Here is a 23650-nt window from a genome sequence, read left to right as displayed (position 1 = left end):
TGATAGAAAACTCCCAAAAATATATGAAATGCAAAACACAATAATGGAAAGTGTAAAATGCATAGCCAAGATATGGCAAACGTAACATGACAAAACAATAATATAAAAGAGGTATGAATATTCATATTAAATCTCCCACACCAGTTCAAAAGTTCATAATGATCAGAAAATTATGGTAAAAATCACAAGTTCAATTTTCTCCCATAAAAACAGAGATTTCAAACTCTACCTTATCTGCCGATTCAAAGCCTGGATCCTCTCCAAAGCTACGTCTAGACAACTGCAGTTCTATCACGTTAATGAACGATCAAACTCACTTTTAGGGCAGATTTTGGCATAATCTAGATCAAATTAACGCACGTACTCACGAATATACATAACGCTTGGAAGATCACCTGACCGGCATCATTGCTGAGGTTCTCACGCAGATAGCTGAGGAATCAAACTATTTGCTGAATCCAAAGATTTTACAACTGATGGCTCTGTCAGTACCATCTCGCTCCAAAAATTCTTCCATCACATCTTAAAGCATTGAAGCTATGAAATGCATATATGTGTCCTTTAAAATTGTAGCAGCCATATTTTCTGAAATATATTCATACCAAGTTTCATGCTTGTATCATCACATGAACGACTCTGGCCAAAAATCACATTAAGCTGGCCCACTACAGAGGAAACGTGAATATACTGTATAACAGCCTGCCGTTTGGCAACGTTTACTGCGCCATTGCAAGGCACACTTGGGAGCCTAATCATAGCATTGATTTAAAAAAAAAGGCAAAATTATTTATAAAAGTTCGGATAGGACCACCAGGAAGATTGTAGAAGGAGCTCTCATCACCTCAAATGACGCCTCTTATGGGAATACTGAACTCAAAGGGCCAGAATTCTGAACTTCAGAAATGTGTATTGCCTTCTTCAATATGATAACCAACCTTCGCCTGTTCTAGAGTCAGTAGATCAAGCCACCATATTGGATAACAACCCTCAAGGTATCGTGCATTAAGACCAGCGTTTTGTCCCGCCTCGCAGATCAACTTAGAATTCTGGAAAGAAATATATCTCGATAACTAGTTCTCTTGTTTTAACCCATTTTATGAGTTCCATTTTGGGTACGTTTTGTTCTCTTTCTTCCCCATTGTTTATGTCTCATTTTAGTTTAGTGATCAAGTCTACAGAAGGATGGACGAAAGCTACAAGCTTTGTATATATATTTCCAAAAACATAACGTCTTGCTATTCATGCACATTACTATGGGACCTTCTGTACATAACTGATAGACATATTTCATATATCTATCTATCTATCTATCCATATATATGCATATATATATACAGTATATATAGTATACAGTATATACATATATATATATATATATATATATATATATATATATATATATATATATATATATATATATATGTGTGTGTGTATTAGTTAACATAATGTGTAAAATGTAAAGCTTTAAGACTTTATACATGCTGACAACAGTTGGACTTTTGCAGTCACGTGCAAGTGGTAATTACAAAAATGCCACAACCGCCTGGCAATTTTTTTTTCATTCTACATTTTTAACGACATTTTACAACTCTTGGTGTTTATAAGACCGGACATTCCAATTTGCGGTCAAAGTTTTTATGGTTGAATATTTCCAGACAACTTTTATTTATTGGCTTTTTAGCGTTGAAAGATCTTTGTGTTAACACGGAAATCAACGCCCAGTAAAGGCAAACCAGTATTTGATCATAATTAACTTTCCTGGAAATTGCCGGAAACCTAATCTTGATTATTCTTGATAAAATTTGGGAATACAAGTTGCATTCCACGGATAGAAACAAAGATAGAATGTGATTTGAGCATGCTGTGAGCAAAGCTTTAATTGCTTTAGTGACTTCGTCCTAGTTTTGGTACGTCTTGTAGCTCTGCCCTTTCAAGCTTGAACACTAGTAGATATAGGCTACTATACAAGAAAAGTAATTTTCATTTCTTCTTGGAAAAGATGCTGTAACTTTCGTTTTTCGTCTTTTGTTAACTTCGAAAAAAACTGTACTTTACAGAAAATTGTGCTTTCAGAACTACGCACCATCCACTTCATGAAACCTCCATGTCCTTTCCCCATAAACACTCCTCCCGCTCCGCTAACGTTATTTTTTAACGTTTATTTCCCAACCACTCTCTCTCTCTCTCTCTCTCTCTCTCTCTCTCTCTCTCTCTCTCTCTCTCTCTCTCTCTCTCCCCACCCCCCGGTAACAGTATCGCAACGGCTATCCACGCCCATCTGTATATGCTTGTTTCAATCTTTCTTATTTGTCTCATGGAGTAGTCATACCAAATCATAGCATCTTGTTTCTGCTCTCTTGACCTTAGTAACAAGAATACTGATACACGTCTGTATTCCCGCACCTCCGGTCACGGCATGATTCTCATATCACCTGCAGCTGCAAAGTATGCTTTCGTGTTATTTCCCGCTATCCCACTTCTGCCAGCGGCCTTCAAGAATGGAGCATACCCGTTATGCACACATTTCCTTGTTCTTAAACCTTAGCGGTATTAACATTTTTCTCAATGACTGGTTATGTAAGCGGTATTGACATTTTTCTCAATGACTGGCTACGTAATTGACTTGCGTAATTTACTTGAACAAACTCTGTAATTAAAGAAAAAAGCCTCTCATGTTGTTCAGATAAGAAAATAATTTTTATCACGACAACTCGGGAGATATTCATTCTTCCGTAAGTTTGTGTCCACTGAGTCGTATTTTCCTATTATTGGCCCGCAGGCTCCTCAGTGACGGCGGTGCAAAGAACTTTCACTACCTTTGATCGGGAGCTCAGTAAAGAAGTTGCCAGTATCATTTTGCTACCTGCTCGCATGTTCACATTCACTGTAATAAGTGTACTTACTACGTTCAAGAGAATGTAGGTTCATGTTCTCAGTTAACTGGTGATGTTTAGATTTTTCTAAGTAATAGTTCAAGGTTAGCGATATATACAGTGTATATATATATATATATATAGTATATATATATATATATATATATATATATATATATATATATATATATATATATATTTGTGTATACACACACATATATATATATATATATATATATATATATATATATATATATATATATATATTTGTGTATACACACATATATATATTTATATATATGTATATATATACAGTACATTTATATGTGTATATATATAATACACACACATATATATATACAGTATATATATATATATATATATATATATATATATATATATATATATATATATGTGTGTGTGTGTGTGTGTGTATGTATGTATGTATGTATGTATGTATGTATGTCCCCCGCCAGTATAAGATTGATATAACCCAGGATGAACCGTATTTTGCAGAGTTGATACATGGACTGGTTTTTAAGAAGAAACAACGGATCTGATACCGAGTTGACTGTAAAGGAACTCCTTTGATAGGACTATTATTTTGGCGAAAATGGACCAACATATGACTTACTAATGAAACATTGCTTTGCTTTCTTCTTACGAAACAGGTATCAGTGAGCAGTTCTTGTTAACGATATTATTTGATTTGGAATATGGATAATGCTGTTGATGGTTTGAATATAAAGTGAGATATTGTAAACCTTGATCTGTGTTGTTTCTGGTAGGAAAAATGAAATTGTTACAGAGATATGCTATGGACTCTTTAATTAGTAATCAGGGTAATTAGACTATAATGTATTGTTTGCCAGTATTAAGATTTTTTTCTTTTGCCAGTACGATAGTCATTAGCAACTCTGAAGCCGTTGTTTTTGGTCTTATGGTATTATATACTTTTCCCCTGTTCTTTCTTTATCTTTTTTATTTTTAGCAATATTCATCCACGAGTTGTTTTTCTTGTATTTGCGCCGTTAACTTTTACTTAAATGCAAATTACTTTCATCTACCAGTTATATTCAAATTTATTGTCAGAGTATTTTGCAAGTGAGAGACCAAATTGACTGTACATGCAAATATTTTTAAAATTAGTCGGAAAACAAAGATGATTGTAGTGAACGTAGGTACGTTTAATTAAATATCACATGTCGAAAAAAGTGTCCTGACAAAAAAACTTAGCGTCAAGTTCCTTACAGTTTACACTTTGCAATGCCTTTACAACATATAATTTCTTTCGTATCACTCTAGTTAATGGTATGATTACGCCCAATCATCTGCTGAAAGAGGCTGCCGGCTTTGTTCTTTTATTTTCACATTAGACTTATGTTGTTTGAATGATGTTGCCAGCCAGTTGGCACTTTCTCCGATACATTTATTGTTACGATGACTGGACATGATTTTCAAATAATGATAATATGAAAGACCACATAGCAAGCGAATGTCCGGCGCTTGCACAGAACCAGTACAAAAAGAGTCATGATTCAGTAGCAAAAGCCCTCCATTGGAGCCTGTGCAAGACACACCAGCTAGCTTACAGTAATAAGCGGTACGAACCTTCAACCTGAGGGAGTGATAGAAAACGATCAGGCAAAGATCCTCTGGGACTATGGTACCAGGACAGATACGGTGATACTTGCTAATAGACCAGACTTGACGCTGGTTGACAGAATCAAGAAGAAAATATCACTCGTTGATGTCGCAGTACCATGGGACACCAGAATAGATGAGAAAGAGAAAAAATTGATAAGTATCAAGACTTGAAAACAGAAATAAGGATATGTGATATGCCAGTGTACCCACAATCATATGAACACTAGGCACAATCCCAAGATCCCTCAAAAGGAACCTGGAAAACCTAGATGCTATAGCTCTAGGACTTATGCAGAGCATTAGAAACAGCGCACTTGGTAAAAAAAAGTGATGGATTCGTAAGGAGGCAGGATGCGTCCCAGAACCCCACTATAAATACCACCCGGTTGAATAGGATGCCTGAGATAAACAAACAATAAAAAAATAATAATAATAATCTTTATTTCAGCTCAGGGCCATGTACATGGAGTGTGCAAAGTAGAGACAATACAATACACACAATCTAGATACACGAGATAAAATGTGATAAAAATGATAATCGTCAGTATCTACACAGTTGCTAAAAGAGGAGTAAAAACAGTAATTATAATAGTGGTAATGACAGTACTAATATTGAGAATAATAGTAAAAACATAAAAAATAACAATTGAAAAACAGGTTGCATATAATTAATTTCCAGCTAGGGACCTTAGGTGGTTACAGAAGTGAGGTCCAGAGGGCTAAATGCGAAAAGTGAAAAAAGCAAATCTCAATAATAATAATAATAGCATTAATGATAGTAAAAATAAAAATAATAATAATAAAAATAATAATACGATCAAAACAACAATAATAATGATAATGATAAAAATAATAATAAATTCTGCAGACAACACTTTGATAAATTGCAAAAATAGAGAATAAGTATACACATCAACTCAGGCCACCCGTGTGTGAAGGAAGATAACGCCATTTATGGAACAGGCGCCTCATTATCCCATCGTTCCGACATTTTAGATCATCTTCTTGCCTCACTGCTTAGGATGCATCGGATGATCGAATTGCTGCTATTCCAGTCGGATGATCAGACTGGACACTGTTCGCCTAACAATGATTTTTGAATTATCCAGGAGGTTTTCTATGAACATATGTATGCTGTAGCAGTACGAGTTGAAGAGCAGCAGTTTCGTGTCTCGGTGACCAAAGGCGAACCTCCTTGCAGTCATGTTGTTAGTTGCACATAGTTTACGACGCCTCTGTTCTACGTCTGCCGTATCTTTTAGGTCGTCCGTGATGACATGGCCCAAATACGGAAATTCATGCACGAATTCCAGACGATGATTTCCGAGGAAAATTTGCGGTTCTTCAATATGCTTAAAGAGTGATCTCAGGAGCAGCGACATGCACTGTGTCTTGGCTTCGTTGTATAGGGTATCAGATTCCTCTGCATATTTGCGGCAAGTGTCGATTAGTCGCTGTAGACCTTGCACTGATGGGGGAATCGGAACCATATCGTTTTGTTGATAGAGCATCCGATTGGAAGTGAGTTCAGTTTGACATTCAGGGTATCTGTGTACGTATTAAACAGGTATGGAGAGATAATGCCCCCTTGCCGGAGCTCGTTTAGGGAGCCGAAGTTGTACGACAATATGTTACCCCATTTGACACAGAATTGCTTTGTGGAGAAACAGCAATATAAAATGCCAATCAAATGTAGAGGTGTGCCTCTTTTGTGCAGTTCAAGGAAGAGCTTCAGGTAGTTTTACTCTGTCAGATGCTTTTCTCACATCTACAAAGCATAGGAATGCAGGAGAGGATGATGATAGGTCATAGTTCAGCAATTCTTTCAGGATGTAGGTGCAGGTGTCGGTTGAGTGGTTTGCTTTAAATCCGAACTGGTTTTCAGCAGTGTGTAGAAAGGGGAGAAGTCTCACTAGAAGAACTGACTCAAGTATCTTTGACGCAATCGGGCGATAATTGCCGGGGTCAGGTGCATCCTTTAGTTTGTTTTTACAAGCTTTTATTTAACTTGACTTCTGGGTTTGTTTGGGTCAAAACTTGTAACTCAATTTTCGACCTGTTCCCTTCGTCCGATGGACCTGAAATTTTGCATGGTTACGCAATCCCTGTGACAATACAACCTTACATGATCAGTTGCCCAGCAGTGACCTCTAGTGACCCTACAGTGACCTCTCCCAGTATCTCAGGATTTGCATGAAAATCGTCGGATTTTTCACACCTTTGATTCGGTAAATTAAGTTAATAACTTTTTGGATTTTTCAAACTTTCCTTGGCTCGACAGGATATCACATTCAGTATCGTTACCCACAATCATAAATCTGTTACAATTTCTGTCAAAACTAAGAAGTTAAAAAAAAAAAAAAATTACAACACGCTTTGATTAAACACACTAAAAAGTAAAAAATAATTTTTTGAGACACACCAGGATTTTCTTACAATTAATCATGTCTACAAAAATAAAAGGGGGGCCGCCAAACATGGAAGGAAATGCTACAAGAAATAAAAAAATATATTTCTCTTCTTGTAGCATTTCTTTCCACGCTTGGCGCCCACGCTTTAATTTTTATAGACATGATTAATTGTAAGAAAATCCTAGTGTCTAAAAAAATAATTTTTTAAATTTTTAGTGCATTTAAATAAAAGTGTTTAAAAGAATTTTTTTTTATTTGATTAATGGTATTAGGTGTACTAAGGGCAGGGAGTCAGGGAGAAACTGGTGGATTATGCACGCATTGAATAGGGCAGCTAGCAAAATGTAAATTACAGGGTGGCAGAATTTGAAAGATTCTGCAGGAAGACATCGCTGCCGGGCGATTTATTACTGGGTAAGTTGTTTATGGCATCGCTGATGTTACCTGGCTTTAATACGATCGGCGAAATGAAATTGAGTGTTATCAGTAAGGAGGTTATCTACTTCCCTTCGGGAGTCTTGGTCATTCATACAATTCAGAATAGCGCTGGAGTGATCGCCCCACATCCTTGCGATAGCCCCGTCGCCGACGGCTTCTCCTACTCTCTGTGATAACTTCTTAGTTTTGGGGTTTAGGGATTGAATGTCATTGCAGAGACGAGGGTAATCGCCCGATTCTAATTTTCTAGACATTGCAGCTGCTCTTAGTTGCTTTTCATTCAGTCTGCAGTGCTTAAGGGCAAGTTTGAACTGGACTCTTGCCTGTCTCAATATTTAGTGTATTTTTTTTTACGATAACTTTAAACTCTCAAGCAAAGTCATGGGGTGTTCAAAAACGGCAGACAAAGTTCTGCGGTTTATTACCCTTTTCTTTCCGGCCTTTTGTCATTATGAGCAATCAGCACGAACTAATGATCTCTCTCTCTCTCTCTCTCTCTCTCTCTCTCTCTCTCTCTCTCTCTCTCTCTCTCTCTCTCTCTCTCTCTATATATATATATATATATATATATATATATATATATATATATATATATATATATATATATATATATATATATATATATATATATATATATATATATAAGAATCCAGTCGTTTTGAACTGTAATTGCTGGACCAAAGAGCAGTATCATGTTTCATCTAATGCAGACGACAGTCTCGTGCTGAGGAGGAATTTAGGGTATTATTGTCACTTCCTGACCTCATGACAATGGTATGGAGTATAATTAAGTATTTTGTGTATTGTCTTTAGAAATGGCGGAAGCCACAACCTGAGACGAAAGGAACGTGCTCAAAGACGAACCGTTGTTGTTGTGGAAAAAGTATAAAAAATAGTCGTATACTGTAGAGCAAAATTAAATCGACAGACAGAGAACAAAGAAGAAAACCAGAGCACTGCGATGAATGAGAGAGAGAGAGAGAGAGAGAGTGTACCTTGAACTCTAAATCCTTCGTAAATATTTTTGCTTCAACCTTTCTGACTCCACGATCATTTCAGCATCTTCTGGCTGTTGTTACCTTGTGGATGTTAATATCCCTACGCATTTCTTTTAAAGACGATTTGTCTTAATCTATTTATGAATTTTCACTTTTTCCGTTCTAATCCACAGCCCATACAAATCTCTCTTCCTTTATTTCCGTTCTAATCCACAGCCCCTACAAATCTCTCTTCCTTTATCTTTTTTCAAGTCCCAGCACAGAGCAGACGTGTGAGTGTTAGCCACCACAATGGTATTAGGGTCATTTTTTTTTTTTTACTTTTCTACAGCTATAGTATACATTTTGAAAACACTTCCTTGGGACCTAGACCCTCTTTTCTGGAGCGTCTTAAGCATAATTCAGGATCCATTGTCAACAAAATATTCTTTTAAAATATCAGGGATTTCACATTTTAATTTCCTCTCGTGTGATCTCGCATACACAGACCTATATCTGGTCATCTTATAGCTTGATCTCTATTTAGCCCTTGAATTTCTTAAGCCTTGGAAATACTGATGGTTTTAAAGACAGGTTTGCAAGACTTTATTACTTCCTCTAGGTAGGTTGTGTCGGGGCTGTTATTCGCTCGTGAAGTATTTATGCAAATATATAACCTTCTAATGAAGAGGACGACATTGTTAAGAATATGATTCGTGACTCACTATGAAAGACATCTTTTCGGTTGCTGGGTTATTTTTTATCTGTCGTTGTTTATTGACCGATGTGCCTACGTGACCTTGAAACTAGAGGAATTGCTGAGTGTTCTGTCACTTCTAAATGGGTCGTGTTAACATTCTTTAAGAAGGTTTTGACGCCTGATATTGTTCTCGTGCTTACAGGCTCACTTACACTACTGAGAAGTCTGTTTATACGATTTGTACTTCCAACTGCCTATTTGAGAAGGAAAAAATGAAGAGACCATGCAATTCTATATCTTCTTTATGTATCATATCCCATATTCTTTGAGTTTTGAGAAAGCAGGCTTTTTCTCTATTCCAGTCAGCATGAATGAATTACTCTGAAGAAGATTCTTTATGTATTTTATCTAAACAGTTTGTATTTTGAACCTGTCGATTCAGCAGTTGTGCAGAGGGTTACTCGAAATGGTCAGTTTAATTTTTCCTTTTGCCCGTTGGATAGGTTTCAGGGCAACATGGCCGTCTTAAATCATATTGAATATTAGTGTCAAATTCAACATACTCTTCTTTGTTGCCTTTCTACTATTTTTGAACTTGTGTCCTGGGTCTCACCTTTGTAACTAGCTTATACTACCAAAAAGTACAAATCACATCTAATTTAGCCTCTTTCAAAAACAGGAACAGTTTTCATAATCTTATGTTCGTCAATTAAAAAAAAAATTGTGATTTTAAAAATAGCGTCATGGATGCATCCGGTGAAACCAGGATGAGTCAATGAACCGCCAATCTGTGAAGCCTTTTTTTTTTTTTTTAGTAAAACGATACCATCCACGTGGCTAGGGACCTAAAAAAAAAAAAAAGGAGTGGCTGAAGTGATCTCTTCCCACAATGCTGGGAAAATCTTGAAAATGCCACGGGCAACAAAGATGCATTATCCCGTGGAGCACATTTCTCCGCCGGTTTCAAGGGATTGCCCGCCGATTTGTGCTTTGAAGTGGAGAAAGGGAAAAAAAGGAGAAACAGGTTGTCTGACGAGCTGGCCAGCTGGCTACAGCCTTCCCTCCTGACAACTAACTGCAGCGGCTCCCGTTCGGAGTAGTTCATACTTGGCGTCGGTATCGTGAGCACGTACTTGCAACAGCCTGGCGGCTCGGGACAGAGACAGGCAGTTCGAGAGAGGGAGACCAAGAAACAAGAAGTTTCGCTGTTTCAGTTCTCTCACGAAAGGCAGTCGCTTTTTAATGGCGCTGAATGTCTATTAAGCCTTTCTGTCTCTTATTGTCCTGGGAGAAATATTATGGACGACAGGTTAGTTGTGATTTGTTCACCTTTTTCGCATTTTTTTCGCTCAGGTGGATGAACTTGTTATGGAGGCAGAGTGAATAAATGTTTCTCTTATGGAAGCTAGGATTAACCTGCGAAAAAATTCTTCGGCTGTATCTTTCAACTCTCCGTGTATTTATTTTTTAAAGGGACTTATAGGGAAGTTGTAAACAGTCTGTTTGTAATTTGCTGGGTGAGGCGAAGTGCGAGAAAACGTTCAGCCAGATCATGCTGGCCTCATAAATCTGGGTCTTCTAGGGGCAAGATGGCATCATGTACTTTCTAATTCACTTCGTCTGCCTCTTGCATGCAAAGGGAAATGCTGCCATACGCCGTTGTCAACACATTTTTTAGAATGTATACCTAACCGCGTATGCACGTTCGGAACAAACCCATATTAAACACAAACACACACGCACACACACACACACACATTATATATATATATATATATATATATATATATATATATTATATATCATGCGTATATATGCATACTATATATTGTATATATACAGTATATATATATATATATTATATATACATACATACATATATATATATGTATATATATAAATGTTTAACATATATTTGTTTACTCTTTACTGAGGACTATTAATTCATTCTTTTGTGATACAGTGATTTTGCGTAATCAATTACCATTTTTCTCTACAAAGCGAGTGAAATTTAAAGCAGTGGTCTTTTCATTTGATTCTCTATTGGGTGTTTGACACAAAAACTTTTCAATTTCGTTTATGATCCAGAACTGCTCCAGGTGAAGAGCTCAGTCTTTTTCATAAATGTCTTTGATTACAAGTTTTCGTGTCGTGGCAGTCACAGCTTGTTTAGTTGGAAATTATTCCCATGCCAACCATGTCGAAATGACAGGCACATTGCAGCTGGTAATAATTTTGAGTCTAATATTTCGTCCTGCGCTGTTTTCACAATCCAGTCTGCTTCCGTATTTGGTGTATTTCATCACACGCGCTTAGAGCAGGCGTGATTACAGGGCAAATAAGAACTCCCATGCTTTTATCTCTGATGAGGCATCAGAATGTGAAAGCTTGTAGACCTTAATATTATTCTGCCGCCTTACCCGTAACTGAGAACCCATATCCCTGGGTCCTGGACGTGGCTGAGGTAGCCACGGGACACGCCAAGGGACGTCTCATAGTGGGTCCTGGTCTCATCGAACAGTGAAAGCTGCTCGTTATTTTCCTCTCCGCCACTGGGTCGTTGCTATGGTCGCTGCTCTTCGGTTTTCTCCCGCCGAGTTCAACTTTCTCGCCTATCACAGAGAGAAAATGCGTGGTGTCCCCCCCCCCACAAACCCCACTAGTTTAATCGTTTTTTTTTTTTTCAGCCCGTAGGAAGGATCTGCATTCGTTTCTGCCCTTTCCTTCTTCTCCGTTGCTTTAGCTGTCCTCCTGTTTAGCTGCTTAACTTCTTAAACTCTGTCTCGCCCAAAGTTTCATCCCTCGTTGAAGAACTTTGTCTATAAATGGGATTTTGCGGCTTCCTTTGACAGCTCTATGATAATTATACCATCGTCTCTTCTTCCCTCGTCCCGACTTGTATGACAGAGGCAAGGTCAGGAACTTATAACAGGCCTCTTGTTCACTCCAACGCTTACCAAAAAATATGGGCCACTCTTAGGAAAGAATCAGTCCTGGCATAAGGCCGACTGAATGTAAATCAACCAGCCAACAGCCTTTGTTTGGCTTGTCGGAATAGGCTTCATTGCAAACTGTTTTCAGGAAGCACCTGTTTTTTTTTATTCAAATATATATTATCCATCGAATCATTTTAGCGGGCTTTTCAGGTCAGAGTTTCCTAAACAAGGAACTCTATTTTTCATTTACTATGCTCAGTGATAGTGAATCATATTTTAACAAATTTCAAACCTTTGGTGCTTTATTGCCAAGTGTTTGAGTTTTAGGTTTCAGGAGTACTGTTGAAAATATGACGTTACTATAACTGCTGATTTGTCTCCTGTCACTATACAAAGGTTTTAGAAAATAAATAATTATATTTTATTACAAACATTTTATTCAACCTATGCAGAAAATTGATTTAGACATTCACGTTAATTGCTGAAATTTGAGTTGGTCACAAAGAGCATAAAGGATGATAAACCAAGAGTAAACAGCAAGGCCTTGCCGTTGTCTAAAAGTATTTTGATGCAGCAGTTCTAGTGAGGGACGTATGAGAGAGTTAGCTATGCATTCTTCCCATGACTTTTTCCTGTCAGAAAGCAAGTAGTTTGGAAAAAAAATGACATGATGGAATTGCACCTTGAACAGCGAATGATGAATGCAGCTGGCATGCACATCTTTAATAAAAAAATTTCTAATGCTGTAATGAAAAACAAAAGCGGTCCATGCAGGTGACATTTTGCTCACCAACATAATCTTGTCGAAAAAGTCGATTCGATGACAGACCGCTTTGGATATTTGTAGCGTGAGTAATTTTAAATATGAACATAGGTTTAAAAATAAAAATCCCCATAGATTCCTTTTTTAGAAATCAGTCACTCAGCAGTATATTTTAACTTTGAAATCATAATCACATTCCAGAGATGAAATTATAATTTTCCTGTTTTAATGTGCGATTTGAACGTTTTTGACATTCATTTCGGCATTGAATTATTAGATTTACAGATATTGGAACCGGCCCCCCACCCTCCCTTTATATCCTACAGTGTTTTTGGGTTTGGGGAGAAACATAAAACGTTGGAAGTACAAGGATGCATTTAATCTTATCTAACCCACCCGAGGACGCCCGGTCCTTACTTGGCTGGGGGGCAGGGAGCAGCAAACCCCCACTAGAGTAACCTAAGTAAACAGGTCCTTACATAGTGTGTAGTGACACTTTAAAAATGTTAGTAAATTTTATCTTAATCAGAGTCAGAACTTGCAGAGTATCATGGGAATCTTGTATTTCACTCTTTTGTGTTCCTATCACCTTCCTTACCAAAAAACCCTGGTTTGCAGTGTGGTCTCCCATATCTGTAGGGTAAAAGGAGGTCCAGTTTCTTTAAAACTACTGATCTGCTATCGAAATGAATGTCAGAAGTTTTTTAAGCTCACACAAAAACGGGTTTTCCAGCCGAAATAATCCAAGGAACGACAGTTACACATGTGCATCAAAGGAATTATGACTAAGAAAACTGGGGCCTGTTTTTCAAGCAATGCCTGAATTCCTGAATCCCACTCAACGGGAGAAACTTTGAACAACAGGACCAATCTGGTTTCATTATTGTCTACGCAGCAAAAGACAGTCCAAATATGCTAGCTATCTTGACCTACAATGCACTGGGACAAAAAAAAAAAAAAATATGAGACCCACTTGCGTTAACTTTGAAGCAAAGGACTTAGATAAAGCCCAAGTGGAGAACAACATTCGTCAGTTTCTTGGTAACAGTAATTTGCGGTAGATTTTAGTATGATTTTCGAATTTAGCATTTTTAGGAGACTTAGAACAAAGTAAAAATGCTCCAAAATTGAGAAATGGTATTAGCAAGAAAAGAATACCTTGTCAGCATGTAGGCAATTCTGTTCTACGGAGACTGGAAATGGTGGATAAGTCAAATGTGGTATCCTCGTCTTAGTCTTATTGCAGATTTTGATGCAATATGCAGTAACTTCTTCTAAAAGATTTACAGCCTGCTGGAATTGTTAAAGAAGCGTGCTTAAATGTCACCCATTCCTTAACACTAGTAAGAATGTATCCCTGATGTCAATTATGGAGAAATGAAATTGGGAGTAATCTGCAGATAACTTGAACAGCAAGTCTCTGTAGTATATTTGACAATCCAGTCGCATATGTACAAAATAGGACTGGACCTAACACGCTTCGTTGGGTTTTCCTCTTTCCAGTGTTTCGTTAGATGAATATGAATTTCCAATATCTACACGGTATTTTCTGTCACGCTGGTACATTTGACAAACTACCAGCATAACAGAAAATACCGTGCAGATATTGGAAATTCATATTCATCTAACGAAACACTGGAAAGAGGGAAACCCAACGAAGGGTGTTAGGTCCAGTCCTATTTTGTACATATGCGACTGGATTGTCAAATGTGCTGCAGAGACTTGCTGTTCAAGTTATCTGCAGATTACTCCCAATTTTATTTCTCCATAATTGACATCAGGGATACATTCTTACTAGTGTTAAGGAATGTATGACATTCAAGCAACCAATACTAAATGAAAATAAAGCTGAATTTGTGTTGGTGGGGAGGAAAAATAGCTTCAGAAACCTTGGTGATATTTTAATGGACGTAAGTAGTACTCCATGACTTAGTGCTGGGAAAGCCCCTGACTTAGGTGTGTTTCTGGAATGTAATTCGTTTCTCAATACTCAAATAAATAAGTTGTAAGGGTTACTGGTCATTATCTTGAAAAATCGCTAAAAATACTTTGAGTGTTCTATTAAAAAGTTGTGATTAATTGCATCATTAACAGAGTGTATTGTGTATTGTTCTATTAAAAGTTGTGATTAATTGCATCATTAACAGAGTGTATTGTGTATTGTTGCAGCTCTAACATAATCTACCTAGAACACAACTTACGAAGCTGAAAAGTATATTAAGTAATGCAGCAACATTAACAAAGGATGTTGCCCCTCAGGATAGGATTACCCCCGTATCGTGTGAGTTTCATTGGCTACCTGCTAGAATGATGTTTAGAACATGCATTACGACTTGTCAAGCCATCAAAACTGGATTTCCAAAATATATGGGACTTGCTGCACATAAAAGAGCCAGTGACTGGAGTCGAAGCAAGACTAGCTGCAGATAATTTCAAGTTATGTGAGCCAAGGTGCACTTCGAGTGTTGGCTTTAGAGCCTTCATATTAGTAAGACTGTACGATAAGCTCCCACTTGATATCTGGAGGACTGAAGATATCGTCTTTCAAGGCAAAATTTAAGACCTGTTTTCTGAGTGTAATGACATTGTGGATTTATCAATTACTACGGAATATGCTGTATGACGCTCAGAATGTCTCTATTGTATATTTAACAAATAAATTTACGGGTCTCGAAGAGTTCCTTCGAAGGAGTGGAACCGGATGAAAAGAGGCCAGCTACAACTGCTATGCTGCGGTTTGATTCTCGAGATAAATAGGCTTGAATTCTGAATTCGATCTGTTTATTAGGAAAGGTCAATCGTGAAATAAATTTCATTTACCATAATTTCTGGCATTCGTCTGCCGTATGCCAGCACGGATCCTTATCGTCAGGCAGGTAAGAATAATATGTGAAAAGTAGAAAAAAGCCTGGCATGAACCTCTGGATGCTCCGACCACCGGAAAATCTATCTCACTAATTGTCAGGTCACACAGGTGAGCCACTTATTAAACCAGTGAAGTTAAACTCCAGTACACCACAATTTCCAGGTGCTGCTCTCGGGATGCTCTCTGTAGCAACGCCCCTGATTTTATAGCCGTTCCCAACCACCCTTTCTGGTCTTCTGGCATAATGCATTGGGGGATATCCCAAGGTGGGATGGTACCCAGAATGGAACCACAAGAATTTGAAGTTCAGGGAGGCATTTGTAATTCTGTCTGTAGTTGCCAAGTCTGATTTCAGGCTGAAATATCGTTTCTGAATTTACTCGGTGAGAGCGAAACCCTTTATTATTATGATTATAATGAGATATAGATAGATAAATGAATAAACAAGGTTGGCCAAAGCAAGATTAGTTCTTGACAATCACGGCTCACTCCGGTTAACTGTGAAGCAAAGGTTATTGACTGACACATTTTAAAAAAGGCAGGACTAACGGTATTAGCAAGTTCAGAATAAAGCTAAAAGTTGTCCTCGTGATCAATAGAAAATAAAGGATATTGCGAAGAGAGCAGTGGTCGATTCTCCAAAGCCAACGGAGACTCGCTCCCCTTGATTCGCCCTTGGATACATCGAGAAAGGGCGGCAAATTACGTGAAGCAGGGGAGAGGCGCCACTCGAGGAAGAGAGACGGTGAAGACGGAAAAACCGTCAGCGGCGGTGCACTGCCTGAGAAACGGCAGTCACTATTGCCATCTCAGTTCAAAAACCTCTGATTGCCGTGTTGGAAACTGACGTTCATAATAGCCGAGAAATTGGGTAAAATGAGAGAAATATGCGAGGATAAAGGTTGTCAAATCTAATGAGGGCTGCTGCTGGGAACAGTTTAGCAGCTCAAGGGGAATGAAGTTTTAATCCTAGTGGGAGGTAACGACGCTGTTTTGGAGTTCAAGGTAAAATCTAAAAAAAAAAAAAAAAAAAAAAAAAAACAGCCAGCACTGAAGTATGTCACTGTAACAGCCTCAGAACAGAACTCGTTCCCTTGATAAGACCCTGAAACAAATGGATCTTGATTGTATGCTTTGTAAAGTTTTGAAATCCTCTGTTTGTAGGCTAAAAAATAGGAGAAACTGAATTAAACCCAAAATTCTCTAGGCATTTCTCTTAAACTATAATTTACATATCAAAGGCTGAAATTCACCTTTTTCTGCATTAGTAGTAATGATACAGTGCTGGTCGTACTATTTCAGTTTTTGAGATCATAATGCTTTTTCCACTTATCACTGACTGCAGAGGAAGAATAGAGGCCATAAAAGATATCATGCAATGCCACTTTCAGATAGCAACTTGTCCCACGGAAAAGAAATGGCAAATCTTATGCCGTATCTTTACATTGCATCGATATTCATAAGACTTCTCTCTTTCCCCAAACATGAAATTACTGTGTTCCTGAAGCATAAAAGAGAGAGATCGAATCAGCAATATAATGTAAGTAGCTCACTGACGCCAGTGTAAAAAAAAAAACAAAATAAATATCCCACCTAGGCAGTTTTGGAGTATGTGTTCGAGAACGTTTTTCCTGAATACGTTTGTTGGAACCTTTTTTGTCCATATGCATGTGTGACGCCTACATTCGCACTATCAAGTAAGACTCTAATGAAGTATGAATGGAAAAAGCAATTACGGAAATTCCAGTCGCAGTAAACAAGCCTATACCTTTTTTCTATACGGCAGGATTATACCAACGGGTCGCGCAGCTGCACTCTTGGCAATAATTGCACACTACTGGATCTCATTTGGAAATCTTTCCAGAATTTTGCTCATTGTCCATGCGCAGTCTGTCGTGACTGGTTCTCTTATGACCTTGTAAGACTGCGTAAAAGAAATACGGCCCAAGTCCTTACTTGACCCAAAGTCTACAGAAGTTGACCAGCATTCATAAATCTGGTCTTGAATATCAGTTATTTGTGAACTTATGCGACTGCATGGAAGAAGAAAGGAAATGCATTCCCCGTTTCTTTATTTTTACGTTGTTTTCCCTTTTAGAGGTTGTTTTACGAAAGAGGAAATCAGAATACATATACTGTTTATTAATATAGTTACTAAAACTGGCGTCACAACACCTAGGTAATTGACGTTGTTTGTTAATATCATGCCTGTATTAATATAGGCGCATTTTTTATAATTATTTAAAAGTCTAAAGTTTGTTAGATAATTTATTATATGGTATGTCTGAAAATAAAGGAAATTCTGCATTAAATTTATAATTGATACATGAGGGTCACGGTTTCAATTATTTTTAGTTTGCTTGTGCGTCGTAAGATTATCATTAGCCCATTAGTTTAGTTATCATTATTATTATTATTATTAGTTAGTTATAGTATAGAACTATTATTATTTTTATTGATTTTACTAGTAGTAGTAGGAGCATTTAGATTATCATTAGCCCATTAGTTTAGTTATTATTATTATTATTATTATTATTATTATTATTATTATTATTATTATTAGTAGTAGTAGTAGTAGTAGTAGTAGAACTATTTCAATGTAAAAAGTAACGAAAAATTAGTAAAACTTTTGGAAGCTACGGTAGATTTTACAATAGAGATTTCCTTAGTTTTTCCTAATGGAGATAGGAGGCATTTCAGGAATACAGGTTTTGCAGTTTTCTATCAGTGAACAAATAGCGAAGAATATTGTAACACGTTTCAAACATTCTCAAGTACCTGCCTGGTACCTGAGAATGTTTGAAGTGTATTAGAATGTCATAGAAGAAACATCATAGAAAACTTAATCCGGGAGAGATAGACATGCAAGATGAAACGATATGAGCTTCTTTTTCCTTACGAAATCAGTTTATATACTAAAACCCGTTGTGGTGGTTATGAAAGAGATTCTGGGAATCCTGCTGTTAACGACCGGGCAGGCAGACCGACTCCCTGGGCGCGAGTAGGCTGGAAGTACCCAGAAAAAGCTGGAAACAACCAGTTCCCGTATGGGCCGCGTTGCATTGCTCAGTGATTTGCCGGTGACTCTTTTGCGTCCTTGTTGCCATAAATGCTTGGCCTTTGTGACTGCTTAACAGTTGGGATATTGCAAATCTTTTTAGCGAAGGCAAGTAAAGCATTTTTAGTAGTAAAAGACTCCGATCCCCTTATATTACCGTTTAGAAATATTTTTCTTATTGAACAAATGAAGTTGTTGTACCTGTTCGGCTTTCACAGTGCAGGTTCAAAAAGTCATTGCTTGTGTAATGCAACTTTTAAACATCATGATAATAATGTAAATAGAAGCTCTTTCAGTGAATTTAAAATCACCAAATATATGATGAAGGTAATAATGTTATATACAAAAAATAACAGAAATAATAACACAAAGCAGTAATGACAAAAAACTACTGTTAGCATTCAAAAGATGAATAAAAAAACATAATTCCAAGCATTTATAAAAGTTATTAAATAAATGAAACCCATTCTGTTCAAGTCCTGGTTTGGAGGATTTGTAGAAATTTCCAGGTGTTTGGAAGTACCACAAACAATACTATTATTCAAGACGTACATGATCTGTTTTCGTGGTGTAAGAGTCATAAGTTTCGCCCTGTCTCTAAAGGTTCTTTTTGGACACATACACTCTCAGATGACGTGTACTTGCTGGTAGAACTTTGCATTCTAGGTAAACTAGAGAATACATGACATCCCCGAGTACTGGGATAAAGAAGTTAATTACCAGATGTCATGGAATAGTTGTTGTTTATAAATCAAGGGGGATTTTCAAATTCGGTGAAATAGGTGGTCTTCTCTCAAATAATACTGCAGCATTTTCATTTGACCTTTATACCGTTTAAGCGTTTTATACTACCTCTCTTATTTATCAGCATGCGGTTCCAGATATACGAGAGTTTTGAAATGAATGCATGAGTTATAACGGGCTTAGCTTTTATTCACTCTTTTCATCTCATTACAAACAAGAACGCCTGGTGACCGTGAAGAACCGCCAAGGTTGAGCAATCCACAAATCATGCATCCCACCGAGCACCTCTCTCGTATAGATAAAAAATCTAATTGCTTGTTGCCAGCCACGGTGCCCACCTGTGGGTAAACGTTCGCCAAAATCGATACTTAACTTTTGTGTACCCTTGTTGACCAACAAACTGACAGATCAACCCGAAGACAACTCCATGTCGGAGGAATGTGGGGTGTTAAGGCTTCAGCTCTGGAGGTGTTTCCATCGAATGTTTTTCATCGAGGTTATCTCTCTACCTATCTATCTATCTAACTGTCTATCAATCTATCTATCTATCTATATTATTATTATTATTATTATTATTATTATTATTATTATTATGAAAAACAAAATAAAGTAGTCTGAATACACATCTGAAATCAGGTAGGACTAAAATTCATAAATCTCCAAGAACAAAAGCAGGACCTTTATCAAACGCAGGAGAGTCGCAGCTTGCTCACCGCGCGCACTTGTGGTGAGCCACTTAAAAAAAAAAAAAAAAAAAAAAACCTTCGGTACTGTCCTTGTTGGCTCCTGAAAGCGGACCGAAACGTAAATTAAGCAAAAGTTGCATTGTGTTCTCAGCTTGTGTAAGGGGGGCGAGAAATGAATAAAAAAGTTGCAGTGGTTTGTCAGCTTGAGTAAGCTGCAAGAAATGTAAGATTATTCGATAAAGTCTTAGAGTTGCATGACCAACGTGTGATTTTAGAAAATTATTTGAAGCACGTTCCATAAAACAAGAAAAAGCAACAGAGTTCAATAGCGACAAAAATACCACTAGCACTAATTAGAGTTCAGAATATAAATTACAAGGGAATGCAAACGCAAAAATGCAAATGGCCTAATTAATAAGTGAAAATATTTTGTTAAACTATAGCTGCCGATGTGACTAATTTACGTTTTTAAAGCACGAGACGATTTTGAAATTATTCTTAAAGAAAGGCATAATCTGTAAAGTGGCTCATTCCGTGTATTCCCACATTCGCTCTATTGTATTATTCTGAGTAATGAAAGCTATAAGCAGGCGGTTGCCACGCCTTACTGATCTCTGAAGTGTTGATTTTCCTGTGCAGTTTTACTGAACACCCTTTTGAACGTCAAATATGATGCTATTTGCCCGGCCTTAACAGTCTCATATTTCTTAAGGAGCGTGTTTCAGTTATTTCGCTTTCATCGTTGATTTTTATAATAACGTTGTCTGGCTCTCTCCGCTTTTCGTTTTTTTTAAAGAAATCTGTTTTATCATGTGGTAGTAACTTCTCAAAATTGTTTTTGGATCACGACATTACCGACACTTGTTCCATTAGTTTTCATATTTTTCATCAAATGGCCTTTTAAACAAAATATCCAGTTTTTTTTTCTTTTTTTTTTTTACTTTTCACTTTGCTGCCAAGTGGTCATTTGTTGAAAAGGAATCTTAAACAAAGGAAAGCGATTATTACTTCAGGTTGTCTTTGATACGGGTGGTAATTTCATTAATTGTGGAGTTTTCGCCCAGTTCCGCTTTTAGATCCTTGATCTTCAGTTGCTTTATGTGCTGAATCTCTTTATCTTGCTGTTCAACAACTCTCCCTCTTTTCACTCTCTTGAACGCTGAATGGCTGAAAAGGCAAGGACTGGTCACCTCATAAATCAATCATTGTGTCAACTGTAGACATATGGAGTATATATACTATACATGTATGTGCATACATACATACATACATACATACAATTATGTAACAGTGGAGTTTACATAAAGAAGTCAAACATTCGTAAAGGTGCGCTGACTTGATCTGGTACAAAGAGCTGCCGTAGGCCAAGGTCGAATAAAGTCTAGAGAGAGTGAGTTCGTTTCTTATTTCAGCAGCTGGTGACTTTTAAGTCAGTATGAGTCAGTCACCTTTTAGAGATTAAGACTTTATTTTCATGGCATGGGCTCTGCATTAATTAGCTAGACCACAACACACCCACTCATTATTCCTCTCTCACTCTCTTGGAAATGACCTCTTTAGGATGTCCTAGGAGGTGAAATTTGTTATTGCTTCAGACTGAGGTCTTTACACTGTCTTACACTCGGAGAGAGGATGAGTGGCATATACACGTGTGAGCGACCACAAAGCTTATACTTTCTCTTAACGGTAGGTTAACCCAGAAAATGGATGCCAAACAAGGACTTTTTCAATAATTGCGGTGAGGTTTTGCATGTTACAATAAAACAGATAAAATGAAATTGACAGTAAAGTGACAATGGCACACTAGACAAATTCACAAATGAAATAATAAATAAAAGGCAGCCAGTCATAAGGAATGGAATTTTGTAATCATGTGCGAAAAGTAACTGGCACTAAGTCTACTTGAGTCTCGCAGGAATGAATACCAACTGAAAGCCACGAGGGAAATGAGGTTCTGCTACATGGCTTACAAAAGCGATGAAAGGCTCTGCTAACAAACACCAAAGACTTTAAACATGGGGTGATTATACATATAACTCCGTAGTATTAAACATTGATATATCTCATACACAAGACCCCCATAGGAAGGTGGTGCCATCAGTGTACCTCGTGTGGTGTACTGTCGGTATTGGTAAACGTTGCATGCAGTGTTACTTTGGCTCCGAGCTGCATCCACTTTTTAGTCTTCTACTTTGCCTCCATTCCTGCCTGCTTTCTACCTTTTTGCTGCCCAACCACGCCAATTCTCATTTTTCACTGTCTTCAGCGCTGAATGGCTGAAAGTGCCCAGTGCCAGGTTTTATAGCTAGATTTTCACAAATCAGTCATACAAAAAACTACAGCACTGAAAAATTATGATTAATGTAAGAACACTGAACAAATGCATAAATCCCTTACAGGATTAACAAGAGTGCAAAATTAAATTAAATTCTTTTACGATACAGCCAAAAGAACTCATTATTGGAACTATATAATCCTAGTGACAACTATCATGCATGTCCAGAATCAAGTTAGTCCAGCCATATAACTCATTCTTGCAGGCAGTTCCCTTAATCTAACCCATATATTAAATATATATGAGTTGATATCATTGCATTTGAATAGGTGATACTTGAGGGGTATGAAGGGGCAATCCGTCTCAAATTAACATACCGTAGAGGGTTTTACTTTCTCTCTCGCTACGGATTATCTGAGTTATGCTAGTTACTCTCTTAACAGCACTAGAATTCATCTCTAGAACAAAATATAAACAGCAAAGCATAAATGAGCAATTACACACTAACAGCTTGATACACACATTTCTATCTTTATTGCCGATGGACAGTTAACGCTTAGTACTGAACTGATCTTTTTTCTTTCATCTTTAACCAGTGACCCTTAAATATCCCTTTACTCTCCACATTCTCCCCCTTAAGGGGGTAATGCCGTCAGTGCACCTCACGTGGTGCACTGTAGGCATTACTTAAGGATCTTTGCAGCGTCCTTTCGGTCCCAAGCTGTAACCTCTTTCATTCATTTTGCTGTATCTCCGTTCATATTCTCTTTCTTTCATCTGACTTTCCACTCGCTCTTAACAATTGACTCATTGTGCAACTGCGAGGTTTTCCTCCTGTTACACCTCAAAAAACCTTCTCACTATCAATTTCCCTTCCAGCGCTGAATGACCTTATAGGTCCCAGTGCTTGGCCTTAGGCCTAAATTCTATATTGTATTCTATTCTCTCCACCTTCTCCCTTAATGCGTCAATTTTGGGACATAACTTTTGTGGCACCAGTGGTCTTGTGACATTGCAGCAAAGCAGAGGTCCTCCATACCCTGAGGTGACATCATAGCGTAGCCTAACTACACAGAGGTGAGATACTCATATAAAATTAGCGGCTTTGATCATTTTCCCATCTTACCGAAGGAGGTATTCATTCTAAGCCAAAAAAGTTACACTATCAGGATCAACCTTGAGGCTAAGGTTAATCATGAGAATGGACATTCGAGCGTACTGACCAGCTGTTTGTTTTTTTTTTCACTTAAAAGTGATTTCGTTTTGGTTTTCTGTA

The 23650-nt window shown here is 37.4% G+C and overlaps 1 protein-coding gene across 2 annotated transcripts in view; it reads left to right on the top strand.

The window, feature by feature from the left end:
* The first annotated feature begins 10060 nt into the window (after nucleotides 1-10060).
* Nucleotides 10061-23650, top strand: part of LOC136833429 (Na(+)/citrate cotransporter-like) — a 59796-nt gene continuing 46206 nt past the window's right edge. The window contains exon 1 of one of the 2 annotated variants that reach the window (XM_067095574.1): nucleotides 10061-10355. The gene's annotated coding sequence lies outside the window, so the exon portion shown is untranslated. The remainder of the gene's footprint in view (nucleotides 10356-23650) is intronic. The other variant, XM_067095575.1, reaches the window with a different exon arrangement.

This window comes from Macrobrachium rosenbergii, chromosome 51 (genome assembly GCF_040412425.1).
Source record: "Macrobrachium rosenbergii isolate ZJJX-2024 chromosome 51, ASM4041242v1, whole genome shotgun sequence".
In the NCBI taxonomy this organism is placed as follows: Eukaryota; Metazoa; Arthropoda; class Malacostraca; order Decapoda; family Palaemonidae; genus Macrobrachium; species Macrobrachium rosenbergii.
This window is presented reverse-complemented; position numbering and strand designations above follow the sequence as displayed.